Source organism: Homarus americanus, unplaced genomic scaffold (genome assembly GCF_018991925.1).
Source record: "Homarus americanus isolate GMGI-L3 unplaced genomic scaffold, GMGI_Hamer_2.0 scaffold16430, whole genome shotgun sequence".
Lineage (NCBI taxonomy): Eukaryota > Metazoa > Arthropoda > Malacostraca > Decapoda > Nephropidae > Homarus > Homarus americanus.
The window spans coordinates 5,053,871-5,069,139 of record NW_024729259.1 but is presented as its reverse complement, the minus strand read 5'-3'; the positions used below and the strand labels follow the sequence as shown (position 1 = coordinate 5,069,139).

The window sequence follows — 15,269 nt, the reverse complement described above, 5'->3', positions numbered from 1 at the left end:
ATTCCTCCCTCTCAGACACATTCTCAGGACACCCACACACACCCACCTCTCTCAGGACCCACACCCACCACACACACGCCTCTCTCCCCAAGACACCCACACACACACACACACACACACCCTCTCTCAAGACACCCACACACACGCCTCTCTCAAGACACCCCACACACACACACACACACCTCTCTCTGGACCCACACCCACACACACACACACACACACCTCTCTCAGGACACACACCCACACACACACCCACACACACACACGCCTCTCTCCAAGACACACACACACACACACACCTCTCTCTCAGGACACACACCCCACACACGCCTCCTCTCTCAAAGACACCCCACACACACACACACACACACACCTCTCTCTCAGGACACACACACCCACACACACACACACACACACATCTCTCTCTCAAGACACCCACACACACACACACACACCTCTCTCTCAGGACACACACACACACACACACACACACCTCTCTCTCAGGACACACACCCACACACACACACACCTCTATCTCAAGACACACACACACACACACACACACCTCTCTCCAGGACACACACACACACACACCCCACACGCCTCTCTCAAGACACCCACACACACACAGACACACACACCTCTCTCCAGGACACACACCCCACACACCCACACACACACACACACACCTCTCTCTCAAGACACCCACACACACACACACACACCTCTCTCTCAGGACACACACCCACACACACGCCTCTCTCCAGGACACCCACACACACACAAACACACACACGCGCCTCTCTCTCAAGACACCCCACACACACACACACACACACACACACACACTCCATCCTTGTCACCAGGGATCAAGGCGTGCCTGGCGCTCCTCTCGGGCAGCCAGGTCAACTGTGTTGGCCCATACCAACCCCTCCCTGAACCCTCCTCCCCACCGGAATATCAACAAGTTCTCGCCAGAAGTTACTATTTCATTTAGAAGAACGGAACCAGTGTTAAACAGGGTGAACAGTGGTGAACAGTGCTTAAAGTCAGTGAGAATAACTCAACAGTAACAGTCGTACAGTTAACCTTCACACAGTGAGGTCCCGGTACCCAGTGATAAGCGGCCCCGCGAGACAACAACAACCACCGATGTGTGTTAATCAGTCTACGATCGGAAGGCCTGGGACCAAACCTCACTATATAACACCATCTGTGATTACTACCACCCAATCCTCATAACACCATCTGTGAGGAATTACTACACCACGTCAGGCCCTCATAACACCATTGAGAATTACTACACCACGTCAGGTCCTCATAACACCATCTGTGAGGAGTTACTACACGTGAGGCCCTCAAAACACCATCTGTGAGTAATTACTACACCACGTAGGTCCTCATAACACCATCTGTGAGGTAATTACTACACCACGTGAGGTCCTCCTAACACCATCTGGGAGGAGTTACTACACTACGAGTTTGCTGTTCAACACCTACATTAATCTGTATGTTCACTGTATGTTCCTTTACCTTTCTCTAATGAAGGCTTTTGTTAAACCACCAATGTATGTAATAAGTCATTTATGTCCAATGTATATTTTCAGCCTTCGGGCTGCAAAATTTTTTCAATAAACCGTTAATTATTATTATTAATTATTATTATTTACACCTCTCTCTCAAGACACCCACACACACACACCTCTCTCAAGACACCCACACACACACCTCTCCAAGACACCCACACACACACACACACGCCTCTCTCTCAAGACACCCACACACACACATACCTCTCTCTCAGGACACACCCCACACACACACACACGCCTCTCTCTCAAGACACCCACACACACACACACACACACACACACCTCTCTCTCAAGACACCGACACAACTCTCTCTCAGGACACCCCACACACGCCTCTCTCCAAGACACCCACACACACACACACACACACGCCTCCCTCAAGACACCCACACACACACACACCTCTCTCTCAAGACACCGACACACACACAACTCTCTCAGGACACCCACACAGACGCCCTCTCTCAAGACCACACCCACACACACACACACGCCTCTCTCAAGACACCCACACACACGCCCTCTCTCTCAAGACACCCCACACACGCCTCTCTCTCAAGACACCCCACACACACGTCTCTCTCAGGACACCCACACACACGCCTCTCTCTCAGACACACACCCACACACACACGCCTCTCTCTGAAGACACCCACACACACACACCTCTCTCTCAACACACACACACACACACATACACCTCTCTCAAAGACACCACACACACACGCCTCTCTCTGAAGACACCCACACACACACCTCTCAAGACACACACACACACATACACCTCTCAAGACACACACCCACACACACACGCCTCAAGACACCCACACACACGTCTTCTCTCAGGACACCCAAACCTCCTTCAAGACACACCCACACACACACGCTTCAAGACACCCACACACACCTCTCTAAGACACACACACACACACGCCTCTCAAGACACACACCCACCTCTGAAGACACCCACACACACACCTCTCTCAAGACACACACACACACACACACACACTTCAGGACACACCCACACACACACGCCTCTCTCTCAAGACACCCACACACACACCTCTTTCTGAAGACACACACACACACACTCACCTCTCTCTCAAGACACACCCACACACACACACACGCCTCTCTCTCAAGACACACATACACACACACCTCTCTTCTCAGGACACACACACACACACCTCTCTCTCAGGACACACACACACACACCTCTCTCAGGACACACCCACACACGCCTCTCTCTCAGGACACCACACACACACACACCTCTCTCAGGACACACACACACACCTCTCTCTCAGGACACACCCACACACGCCTCTCTCAGGACACCCACACACACACACCTCTCCTCAAGACACACACCCGACACACACACACCGCCTCTCTCTCAGGACACACACCCACACACACACGCCTCTCAAGACACCCACACACACACACCTCTCTCAAGACACCCACACACACACACCTCTTTCTCAAGACACACACCCCACACACACACGCCTCTCTCAAGACACCCACACACACACACACACATCTCTCAAGACACCCCACACACACACACGCCTCTCTCAGACACCCACACACACACGCCTCTCAAAACACCCACACACACACCTCTCTCAAGACACACACCCACACACACACACACGCCTCTCAAGACACACACACACACACACACCTCAGGCACACACGCACACACGCCTCTCAGGACACACCCCACACACACACACACCTCTCTCAAGACACCCACACACACACACACCTCTAGGACCCACACCCCACACACGCCCTCTCAGGGCACACCCACACACACACACGCCTCTCAAGACACCCACACACACACACACACACACCTCTCTAGACACCCACACATACACACGCCTCTCAGGACACCCACACACACGCCTCTCTCAAGACACACACACACACGCCTTCTCAAGACACCCACACACACACGCCTCTCTCAAGACATCCACACACACACCTCAAGACACACCCACACACACACGCCTTTCTCAAGACACACACACACACACACACACACACACACACACTCTCAGGACACACCACACACACGCATCTCTCAGGACACACCCACCAACACCCACCTCTCAGGACACACCCACACACCCACCTCTCTCTCAGGACACACCCACACACACCCCACCTCTCTCCAGACACACACACACACCCACCTCTCTCCAGGACACACCCCACCAACACCCACCTCTCTTAGGACACACCCACACACCCACCTCTCTCAGGACACACCCACCTCTCAGGACACACACACCAACACCCACCTCTCTCTAGACACACCCACACACCCACACCTCTCTCAGGACACACCCACACACCTCTCTCAGGACACACACACACACCCACCTCTCTCAGGACACACACACCCACACACCTCTCTCAGGACACACCACACACCTCTCTGAGACACACTCCACTCCAACCCCACCCTCTCAGGACACACCCACACACCACCCTCTCAGGACACACCCACACACCTCTCTCAGGACACACCCACCCAACCCCACCCCTCTCAGGACACACCCACACACCCACCTCTCAGGACACACACACACACCCACCTCTCAGACACACCCACCTCTCAGGACACACCCACACACCCACCTCTCTCAGGACACACCCACACACCCACCTCTCTCAGAACACACCCACACACAAGACGCCCTTTATGGAACCAATAGAGTGTTGTAGTCGTCTCAGTATTTACCTTCCTCGGGCCATGACCACCATTGTCCCGTAGAGTTTAGAGCACCGTCTTTATCTCCCTTATGGTGTATCTGAGCATAGTCTTGTGGTCTTGAGCATAGTCTTGAACATAGTCTTGTGGTCTTGAGCATAGTCTTGAACATAGTCTTGTGGTCTTGAGCATAGTCTTGAACATAGTCTTGTGGTCTTGAGCATAGTCTTGAACATATTCCCAGGGTCTTGAGCATAGTCTTGAACATGTCTTGTGGTCTTGAGCATAGTCTTGGATTATAGTCTTGTGGTCTTGAGCATAGTCTTGAACATAGCCCTAGGTCTTGGACAGTCTTAATATAGCCCTGTGGTCTTTACATAGTATTGAACATAGTCTTGTGGTCTTGAGCATAGTCTTGAACATAGTCTTGTGGTCTTGAGCATAGTCTTGAACATAGTCTTGTGGTCTTGAGCATAGTATTGAACATAGTCTTGTGGTCTTGAGCATAGTCTTGAACATAGTCTTGTGGTCTTGAGCATAGTCTTGAACATAGTCTTGTGGTCTTGAGCATAGTCTTGAACATAGTCTTGTGGTCTTGAGCATAGTAATGAATATAGTCTTGTGGTCTTGAGCATAGTCTTGAACATAGTCTTGTGGTCTTGAGCATAGTAATGAATATAGTCTTGTGGTCTTGAGCATAGTCTTGAACATAGTCTTGTGGTCTTGAGCATAGTGATGAACATATAGTCTTGTGGTCTTGAGCATAGTCTTGAACATAGTCTTGTGGTCTTGAGCGCCAGTCTTGAACACAGTCTTGTGGTCTTGAGGCATAGTCCTGAACATAGTCTTGTGGTCGCCAGGCATGAATGTAACATAGTCTTGTGGTCTTGAGTATAGTTTTGTGGTCTTTAACATAGTCTTGTGGTCTTGAACATAGTCTTGTGGTCTTGAGCATAGTCTTGTGGCCTTGAGCATAGTCTTGTGGTCTTGAGTATAGTTTTGTGGTCTTTAACATAGTTTTGTGGTCTTGAGCATAGTCTTGTGGCCTTGAGCATAGTCTTGTGGTCTTGAGTATAGTTTTGTGGTCTTTAACATAGTTTTGTGGTCTTGAACATAGTCTTGTGTCTTGAGCATAGTCTTGTGGTCTTGAGTATAGTTTTGTGGTCTTTAACATAGTTTTGTGGTCTTTAACATAGTCTTGTGGTCTTGAACATAGTCTTGTGGCCTTGAGCATAGTCTTGTGGTCTTGAGTATAGTTTTGTGGTCTTTAACATAGTTTTGTGGTCTTGAACATAATCTTGTGGTCTTGAGCATAGTCTTGTGGTCTTACCCCCCCCCCACCTAATATCCATGATGAAATTTTATAAACATCGTTGCTTTAATCGGTAACTTAACACAACTTAATACAACCAGTTCATAATACCCCAAGAGTCTTATATGAGCCTTTCAAAAACAAACAAAACACAAAGGTTAACCACACATAATACTCGTGAGCATCATATTGTACACCAAAAGACTTCCACTACCTTGATTGTACCTCTCGTGGTGGAGGTCTACTGGTGGAGGTTCTAGTGGTGGAGGTCTACTGGTGGAGGTTCTCGATACAGTACTCACCCTTCACCGCCAGAGGGAAGCACCGGGTCAGGAGGTCCTCCGAGGCCAGTATCACCACCTGCTCTCGTCTCGGTGATGTATTAGTTCATTTATGTCGTGTTTCTGTTTTTCTAGTTTAATTTATTTCACTTCTCTATGTCACCTCTCAACCTCTGCACTATCTTTACCTCGTCTCACCATCTTTATTGCGTCTCACTTCTCTACCTGCACTCTACCTACGTAACCTCTCTACCTCCACTCTACCTCACCTCACCTCTCTACCTCCACTCTACCTACGTAACCTCTCTACCTCTACTCTACCTCACCTCACCTCTCTACCTCCACTCTACCTACGTAACCTCTCTACCTCTACTCTACCTCACCTCACCTCTCTACCTCCACTCTACCTACGTCACCTGTCCACCTTCATTCTTCCCTACCATCACTCCACCTTCACAACAGGTATATGTGAGGGGAGGGGGGAGAGGGGGCAACAGATGTGGTGTAGTGTGGTGGGGAACAGGTGTGGTGGAAGACAACAGGTGTGGTGTAAGACAACAGATGTGGTAGAAGACAACAGAAGCAACAACAGGTAATATGAGAAGGTAGGTAGGTAGGGGAGGGGGAGGGGGAGAGAAGGAGGGGAGGAAGATGGAGAGAGAGGGAATGAGATGAGAGAGAGAGAGAGAGAGAGAGAGAGAGAGAGAGAGAGATTAGGGATGGAAGGGGAGTTGGTGAGAGGAGGGAATGAAGGGAGGGAGGATGGAGGGAGGGAGGAAGGGAGGGAGGGAGGGCATCAGGTATGGGAGGGCGCATGCGTGGGGCAACAAGTGGTGTCTGGTCTGGTGGCAACGCATCTCCAATCACCAGTCTGTGTTTTGCGCTCCTTGGAGGTGGATGCCGTGCCTGACAGTCCCTCTCTCACACACACACACACACTCTCCCTCTCTCCCCTCCCCCCCTCTCTCTATATCTCGACCCACCGCGATCAACTGACTCAATCACTTTACCCAACACACCTGTAAATCGATCATCTCAAAAGTGTAAATAATCTGAAAAATAAGAAGAAAAAATATCACCAAAAAAAGAGAGAGAGAGAAGAGGAAAGAGGAAAATAAGTGAATACATCATGAGTTGTAAATGAGTTTTCAAACACACCAAAAAAAAAAAAGCGTTTCTGAACTTGACTTTTTTTTGAGGGGGGGTAAATCTTCTGCTGCAGGTGACCTTTGGATCCCCGGGACAGGTAAGTTATATGGCACGTAAGGTTTTGTTTATTGTTGTCGTCGTGATTACCTGACGGAGATGACCTGTGGGAGGAGGGAGGAGGACCTGTGGGAGAGGAGGAACTGATATGAAATGGGAGGCGGTGGAGAGGAAGGATCGGAGTTGCTATGATGTGGTATGGTGTCCATAGTGTGTGTTTATATGGTGCGATGCTGAGTGTGAGGTAGCGTATTCTTTTATAGTGTGGTGTAATACGATATTTATAGTGTACTGTGATATAGTGTAGTGGTATTGTGAGATGATATGGTGCAGATTATAGTGCCATGATCCTATTATAAGGGGAGGGGTTGGTGATATAGTGTGGTATGGTGTGTTATACCACGATACAGTGTGGTATTGTGTCACTCTACTTGATTTACAAATAATATGCAAGTAACATAAGTGATACAAATATGATATATAATAACTAGGTGGGGAGAAGCTCAAGCTACAGGGCATTTCAACATAGTGACAGTGCAAGAAGGTAAGATTGACTGGGAATAAACACACTGGTTGATACAAGTTGTTGATAATTTTTACAATGGTTGAGACTGGGCTGTTCTTATAGAGATCAGTACGTGCTCTTATGAGCTGGATGCGGTTGTTGTGTCGAACAGCAATTCGAGGACGAGGGATCTCTGGTGGAGGTAGGAGCCGGTGTCGAAGATGGTGTGTGTGTGTGTGTGTGTGTGTTGTCGAGTTTTGGTAAGGCGCTGTATTGTGTAGTACAGTGCCAATAGCATGGTATGGTGCACCATAACACACACACACACACACTAAATTTCCCTAAATTACATGATCTATTGCTGATGCTCCCCCCATCACTATCAATATAAATCAGAGTTGTCAGCTGATAAGATAAGAGGTTAAGTTAGGTTCGATATGGACTGACTCTATTGGGGGCGCCGGTGGGTAGAACGGTAACACTCTTGCCTCGCAAGCGAGATGTCACGGGTTCGAATCCCGGGCCGGTGGAAAGTTGTTCGGACACACTTCCCAGCCTCCCTTGGTCCCAGTTCACCTAGCAGTAAAGTAGGTACCTGCTGTAAATCGAAAGTTGCGAATTCGTATTCAGGGACAAGTTGTTGGAGCTTCCAATAACTTGCTTAGACATAAACCATTGACTCTTCAGGCTTCTAGCCCTTAACTCATGAGACATAAAGGCAAGCATGAACTTAGCATGCTTCCCTGTTGGGCGCTGTAAACGCTTCACCTTACACAAGGATGTAGGGGGGTTAAAAAAAAAGTGTTAAACCAGAGAGAAAATAAGGTAGAGGAGTGAGTGAGTACGGTGTTCCAGGTTCCAGAACCCAGTTTCCAGGTTTCGGGTTACAAGTTCCAGGTTCCAGGTTTTAGGTTCCAGGTTCCAGATTTTAGCTTCAGAAACCGTACACAATTACTGGTGTGTCGTCAAGGCTCTATCCCTTGTCCTTTGTGATTTAACAGCAGAAAAAAAAATCTAGGTCTTTGTCTCCCTCCGAGTCTCTCAGTGGGGGTAGACGAAGGATTATCTCCCCCACACCCACATCAAAGAGAGAGAGAGAGAGAGAGAGAGAGAGAGAGAGAGAGAGAGAGAGACGTTCGCTAAGGAGTGTACCCTTCCTTCCTTCCTCTGTCCTTCCAAGGTTTGTATGCGTGTGGTAAAGATGAGAGACGTGTGGTTAAAGATGAGTGGTAGATGATACTTCCTCTCTCCGTATATGGTATAAGGAAGAGATAAGTATACTTGAGGTGTTGAAGAACTTCCTCCATGAACGGTCATATACAGGAGAGTGAGTGATGTCTGGAGGAGAGCTCTTAGAAACGTGACACTGAAAATGTTTACTGTACACTTGGCGTATGAGTCATTCTTCACAGGTTATTAACTCAAAAACAAGACTCATTATAAAAATCAACCTGTATTGCCTTTTTTTTTAATAAATTACAATAACTCAATAATCAACAGATGTTATTCAAGGTTATTTTAAATCAATTAACAAAAACGAAAGATCTTGAAGTGGATGACATTACCACACGTTATGACGCAAGCGGTCTTAGAGGAGAGGAGCTGGTATCACTCATCTTACCTCCTCAACATCTCCTCACAGGTTCAAGAAAGAGACAGTCAAATTGAATCGTGTCCGCCAGTTTTTTTTTTTCAAGGACAAGATAATTGACCATGATAACTATAGCAGAGAGAGAGAGAGAGAGATTTTTGTTTTCAATTATATTTTTGTCTTTTCTTAAAACTGGCCTTCTGAGATTAGCCTTCTGAGTTTGGCCTTCCAAGATTGACCTGAGATTAGCTTTCCGAGATTAGCTTTTCTGAGTTTGGCCTTGTGAGGTTAGCTTTTCTGAGTTTGTCCTTGTGAGATTAGCTTCCCGGGTGTGAGATTAGCTTTCTGAGATTGGCCTTGTGAGATTGGAAGGTCACCACCGTTTGTGTTCGTCAAGGTGGCGGTTTGTTTACGTCTAGCTAAAATTTCCCGACGAGGTTTATTATTCAAGAAATTCGAACACGCTTAAGTCTGTGTTTATTCCGGCGGTGTATGTATGTATGTATGTATGTATGTATGTATGTGGGCAGAGTAATGAGGCCACCATACAGTATTAACAAATAAAAATAACAAGCACCGTTATAGCTGCCAATTACGGTAGAATTATTGTATTGTTCAAGGATCAAACTGATTATTACATGCGGCTAGTGACCTTTTGTGCCAACATAGGATATATTTTTTTTTTTTCGGATATTCGGTTAAATTTATCCGGGAAATATATATTATACTGCACATCAAAGGCAATGAAGGTCACTTATTTTTTTTGTTTTACTTGCTTTAATAATTGAAGTTAATATAGTTAGTTTATTTTTTATTTATTTTTTAGTTAATATTGTTTTAAATATTGTTAGTGTTGGGATAATTTTATTTGTTTGCTTGTTTAGTTAATTAGTAGAGTGAAATAGTGAATAGTGATGACTCGTTATTCACTGGTACAATGAAGTGAGGGATGTCTAGTTAGATCTCATGTAAACTATTTGAAACACACATACACACACACACACACACACACATACACACCCCTAAGTGTCTTTCAGTGAAGGAGAATCTACTTATCTCTGTTTGGGACTGTGATGCGATTATGTGGTGTGTGTGTGTGTGTGTGTGTGTGTGTGTGTGTGTGTGTGTGTGTGTGTGTGTGTGTGTGTGTGTGTGTGTGTCTCAGTCTTATATCTTGTTGTCTCCCCATTACTAAGAGGAGCTCCATTCTCTGAGGACCCGACAAAGCCCTAAGACCCACACTGAACCGACACGTGTCTTGAGATAGCTTTATCATTATTACGTGTGAAGAAAAAAACAGTAATAATAATAATAAAGAAAATCCTCCCGTAATACCTTGTTGAGTCAATGAAGTTTATATCAACAAGAGAATCGAATCTTACGACGTGTTGAGACTGACGCAAGAAGGAGAGAGAGAGAGAGAGAGAGAGAGAGAGGAGGAGGAGGAGGAAGAGATAAGATGTGTAAATATAGAAGACGAATAAGAGGGGAGAAGGAGGAGGAAAGAAAGGAAGAAGAAGAAGAACAAGAAAAAAGAAGAATAGGTAAGATATTTAAAGACACCCATTAGAAAAATACCTGTAACCTGACAGAGTATAGAACAAGACAAATAGAATATGATATCTGGTATGGATGGACGGTACTAGACAGAACAATTACTGGAAGACGTAGTGATGGAAGGAGGGAAGATATTATTGGGGGTGATTTGGGGGAAGGAGAGGTGTGGGATTGGTGGGGGGGAATCTGGGGTGGTTGGTGGGGTAGATTGGGGTGGTTGTGGTGGGGGTAGAGGGGCGGGGGGGATTGGAGGCTCGGTTTTGCTGTTCATCACCGCCTCAGGTCTGGTTGTTAAGTAAACGTTTCAGCAATCTTGAACATTGGGTGGTTTAGCTTTGACACGTGTTAATAACCTTTTAAGTATTCAGTCTTAAAATGCACTAGGTTAAGACGTGTTACCTAACCTAATCTAACTTAATCAAATCTAACCTAACCGAACCAAACATAACCTAACCTAATCTAATCTAACCTAACCGAACATAACCTAATCTAACCTAACCTAACCTAACCTAACCTAACCTAACCGAACATAACCTAATCTAACCTAACCTAACCTCAGCTAACCTAACCTAACCTAACCTAAACTTCCTCACGTAGTTCCAATATAACTCATACTGACTAACAAGGTGATTTAACTCCCCAGAAAGTGAAGGAAATAATTGAGGATTGTGTTAAAGATGAAAGAATCAAATCGGTACATTAATATTCACTCCAACGCTAAACGAACACCAGATTAAAACTATCGCTAATAATTAAACCACCATCGTTAATAATATGCAACTTGTGACGTCAGACTAGGATGCTAATATGTCCATGAGGTTGTAAATCTATACACGAAACAGACGAGAATTTAACGATGACAAACCTACTGTTATTTGTTAATTAATGTACATGAGTTAGTGGTACAAGGGGAGACATTTTTTTTTTCATTTTGTGTTTAAACGAATACTGAAGACACACGGGGTTACATTCTGAGTCTTACCTCACCTGGTTAAGTTACCTGGAGGTCTGGCTGGTCTCTATCTCTCCTTGACAGACCAACAGTAACCACAATTGTTTATCTTCACTTTGTGGTTGTCTGTGTGATACTCCCCGTCAGAGCAAGTAGGTTGAGGTCTTCCTTATATGTTGTTGAGGGATGTTTCAGGGTTTGGTCTCGTGCTAAAGGTCAAATGGTAGTGCAGAAGGTCAGGCATCATGTGGCTTTGAGCCTCCACCCCGTCTCTCTCTCTCTCATACACACACATTGTGGTCTCAACCTAAATGACAATATCGACAACGACGCCGTTTTCTAATTTCAACCTTCAAGGACAGATTTATTTTCCCTTCATGAAAGCCTCACCATAAAGTCTTTGATTAAATCTTAATATTCTGACTGTCGTCCAGCCACTGCAAGAGTCATTAACCCGGTCACTATAGTGTAGCCGCTATTAAGATTTTAGTTGGCTAACGCCAGACAAGGGGTTAGGGTGTGTACAGTACAGTGCAGTACAGTAAAATACAGTACAGTACAGTACAGTACAGTACAGCACAGCACAGTATAGTGCAGTACAGTACAGTACAGTACAGTATAGTACAGTGCAGTGCAGTGCAGTACAGTACAGCATAGTATAGTATAGTACAGCACAGTATAGTACAGAGCAGTACAGTACAGCATAGTATAGTACAGTACAGTATAGTACAGCATAGTACAGTACAGTATAGTACAGTGCAGTGCAGTACAGTACAGTACAGCATAGTACAGCACAGTATAGTACAGTGCAGTGCAGTACAGTACAGTACAGCATAGTATAGTATAGTACAGTACAGTACAGTACAGCATAGTACAGCACAGTATAGTACAGTACAGTACAGTACAGTACAGCACAGTATAGTGCAGTGCAGTACAGTACAGTACAGTACAGAACAGTACAGCATAGTACAGCACAGTATAGTACAGAGCAGTACAGTACAGTACAGCATAGTACAGTATAGTACAGCATAGTACAGTACAGTACAGTGCAGTACAGTACAGTACAGTACAGTACAGTACAGCATAGTACAGCACAGTATAGTACAGAGCAGTACAGTACAGCATAGTATAGTACAGTACAGTATAGTACAGCATAGTACAGTACAGTACAGTACAGTGCAGTATAGTACAGTACAGTACAGTACAGTACAGCATAGTACAGCACAGTATAGTACAGTGCAGAACAGTACAGTACAGTACAGCATAGTATAGTACAGTACAGTACAGTATAGTACAGCATAGTACAGCACAGTACAGTACAGCACAGCACAGTACAGTACAGTGCAGTACAGTACAGCACAGCACAGTACAGTACAGTGCAGTACAGTACAGTACAGTCTGGTAAGTTCACTACACAAACAAACCTGTTATTGTAAGAATACTTATTTGTTTTTACTTATATTCAAGTAATAATGTTATGTTAAGTATGTTCTGTACCGTCTCATCATACAATACTACTTCCTGTGATAAAGGTACTGTACTCGTGTCCAACTGTGCTCACCATCGACAGAAGACTGACAAACACTAAGAGGAACAAGATATTACATTACACTTATAGAACACCCCGAGTAATATGAGAGTTCGTACTCCTCCTTCTCGTGTGTAAAGAAGAACTTCAGTTGTTGAAGCGCAGTAATACACTATCACCATCCAGAGGAGTCAGGTCGACGAAGATGAGGTGACAGAGCTAAAGTCTTCGTCCAGAATAGTAATAATTATCGTAAAATAATAATAATAATAATAATAATAATAATAATAATAATAATAATAATAATAATAATAATAATAATAATAATAATAATAATAATAATAATAATAATAATAATCTAGGACACGTCACCCCATCTTAACCTATACAGTGTCCAGGTAACACGAGGAACCATTACAAAGGTAGTAACGAAGCCAACTAACCACACCATTGATCACACACACACACACACACACATACACACACACACACACACACACACACACACACACACACACACACACACACACACACACACACACCTGCCCATTATCAGTTAATTGTGTCAGTCACTTATCCATTGTGTCTCAAATTCCAGTCACCCGTCTACTATTGTCTCTCACCAGTCACCAGTCTCTCCCTGTCTCTTCCTCCTAACCAGTCACCATTCTATTACGTCTAACAACAGTCACCAGTCTACTATATTATCCCACCAGTCACTAGGAAAGCAACAGGTGAATAACTCGCTAGGTTGTGACGTTAATGAATCAAGTTATCAGGGCTTAATAAGGTAATTAAAATATCAATAAGGCAAAGATGAGGAAAGTTACCCGAACACAGCGTCATCATCATCCTCCTCCTCTGTTATTTAGCGAGACAGGTAACTCAATGATACGAACACCTTTCATCTCCTGGCGTAACATCACTGAGCGCTGTTCCATTTGATGAGGCAGTTTAGAGGCCTACATCCAGGTGACGACGGCTCTCTGTCTGTCTGTCTATCTGTGTGTCTGTCTATCTGTGTGTCTGTCTATCTGTGTGTCTGTCTGTTTCACTTGTCCCCCACCTCCCTTCCCCCGTCAAAACAATAAGTATCGTACGAACCTGGAAAAAGTGAAATGGTAATATTGACAGACTGAAACCGATAAAGTCGTATAGTATATAGGGAATATATCCGTATAAAACACTCAATCATTTATATAACACTGAACTATATACCTACAGGAAAAGATATACCTAACCTAACCTAACCTAACCTGAGCTATATACCTACAGGAAAAGATATACCTAACCTAACCTAACCTGAGCTATATACCTACAGGAAAAGATATAACTAACCTAACCTAACCTGAGCTATATACCTACAGGAAAAGATATACCTAACCTAACCTAACCTAACCTAATCCTAACCTAACCTAACCACCCCTTTTCCCCTTCTCTCACTCGTTTCCTCTGTACTTTTCTATTTATCGTTCCATCTCCCTTTCTCCCTCTTTCACTCTATTGATTCAAATACTTTTTTTTTACTTCGTTTTGGAGTTATGTTGACACCTCTCTCTCTCTCTCTTCTAACTCTGTCGTCTCTCCACACTGTCATTTTTTTATAATGAGTGTTAAACGAGAATTACAAATGAAGATAGAAATGGGAATGGGTAAGGCCTCTAGACACACACACACACACACACACACACACACACACACACACACACACACACACACACACACACATGATCACAGTAGACGCCCAGGGGAGGTGGTCGACTCAAGATAGGAGTAGGAGGAGGAGGAGTAGGAGTAGGAGAGACTCGGACAATATCATTAACATTTGATTAAGAGGATCGAGCTTCATCCTCCATCCTTCTCTCTCTTATCTCTCCTGTGTCTCGTCTGTCTCTTCATTGTATTCTCTCCTCTTTATCTTCTCCTCCATCTCTCTTCCCTTACCTCTTTTTTTTTTTCAGGACCAAACCCACCACCCTAAAGCCACACCTTCACGCCACACCTTCACCCT

The 15,269-nt window shown here is 45.0% G+C and overlaps 1 protein-coding gene across 1 annotated transcript in view; it reads left to right on the top strand.

Annotated features, from left to right (window-relative positions):
• Positions 1 to 6,793: 6,793 nt before the first annotated feature.
• The window catches only part of LOC121866451 (GTP-binding protein Rhes-like), a 39,486-nt gene continuing 31,010 nt past the window's right edge, over positions 6,794 to 15,269 (top strand). Inside the window, exon 1 of the mRNA XM_042366126.1 lies at positions 6,794 to 7,165. The gene's annotated coding sequence lies outside the window, so the exon portion shown is untranslated. The remainder of the gene's footprint in view (positions 7,166 to 15,269) is intronic.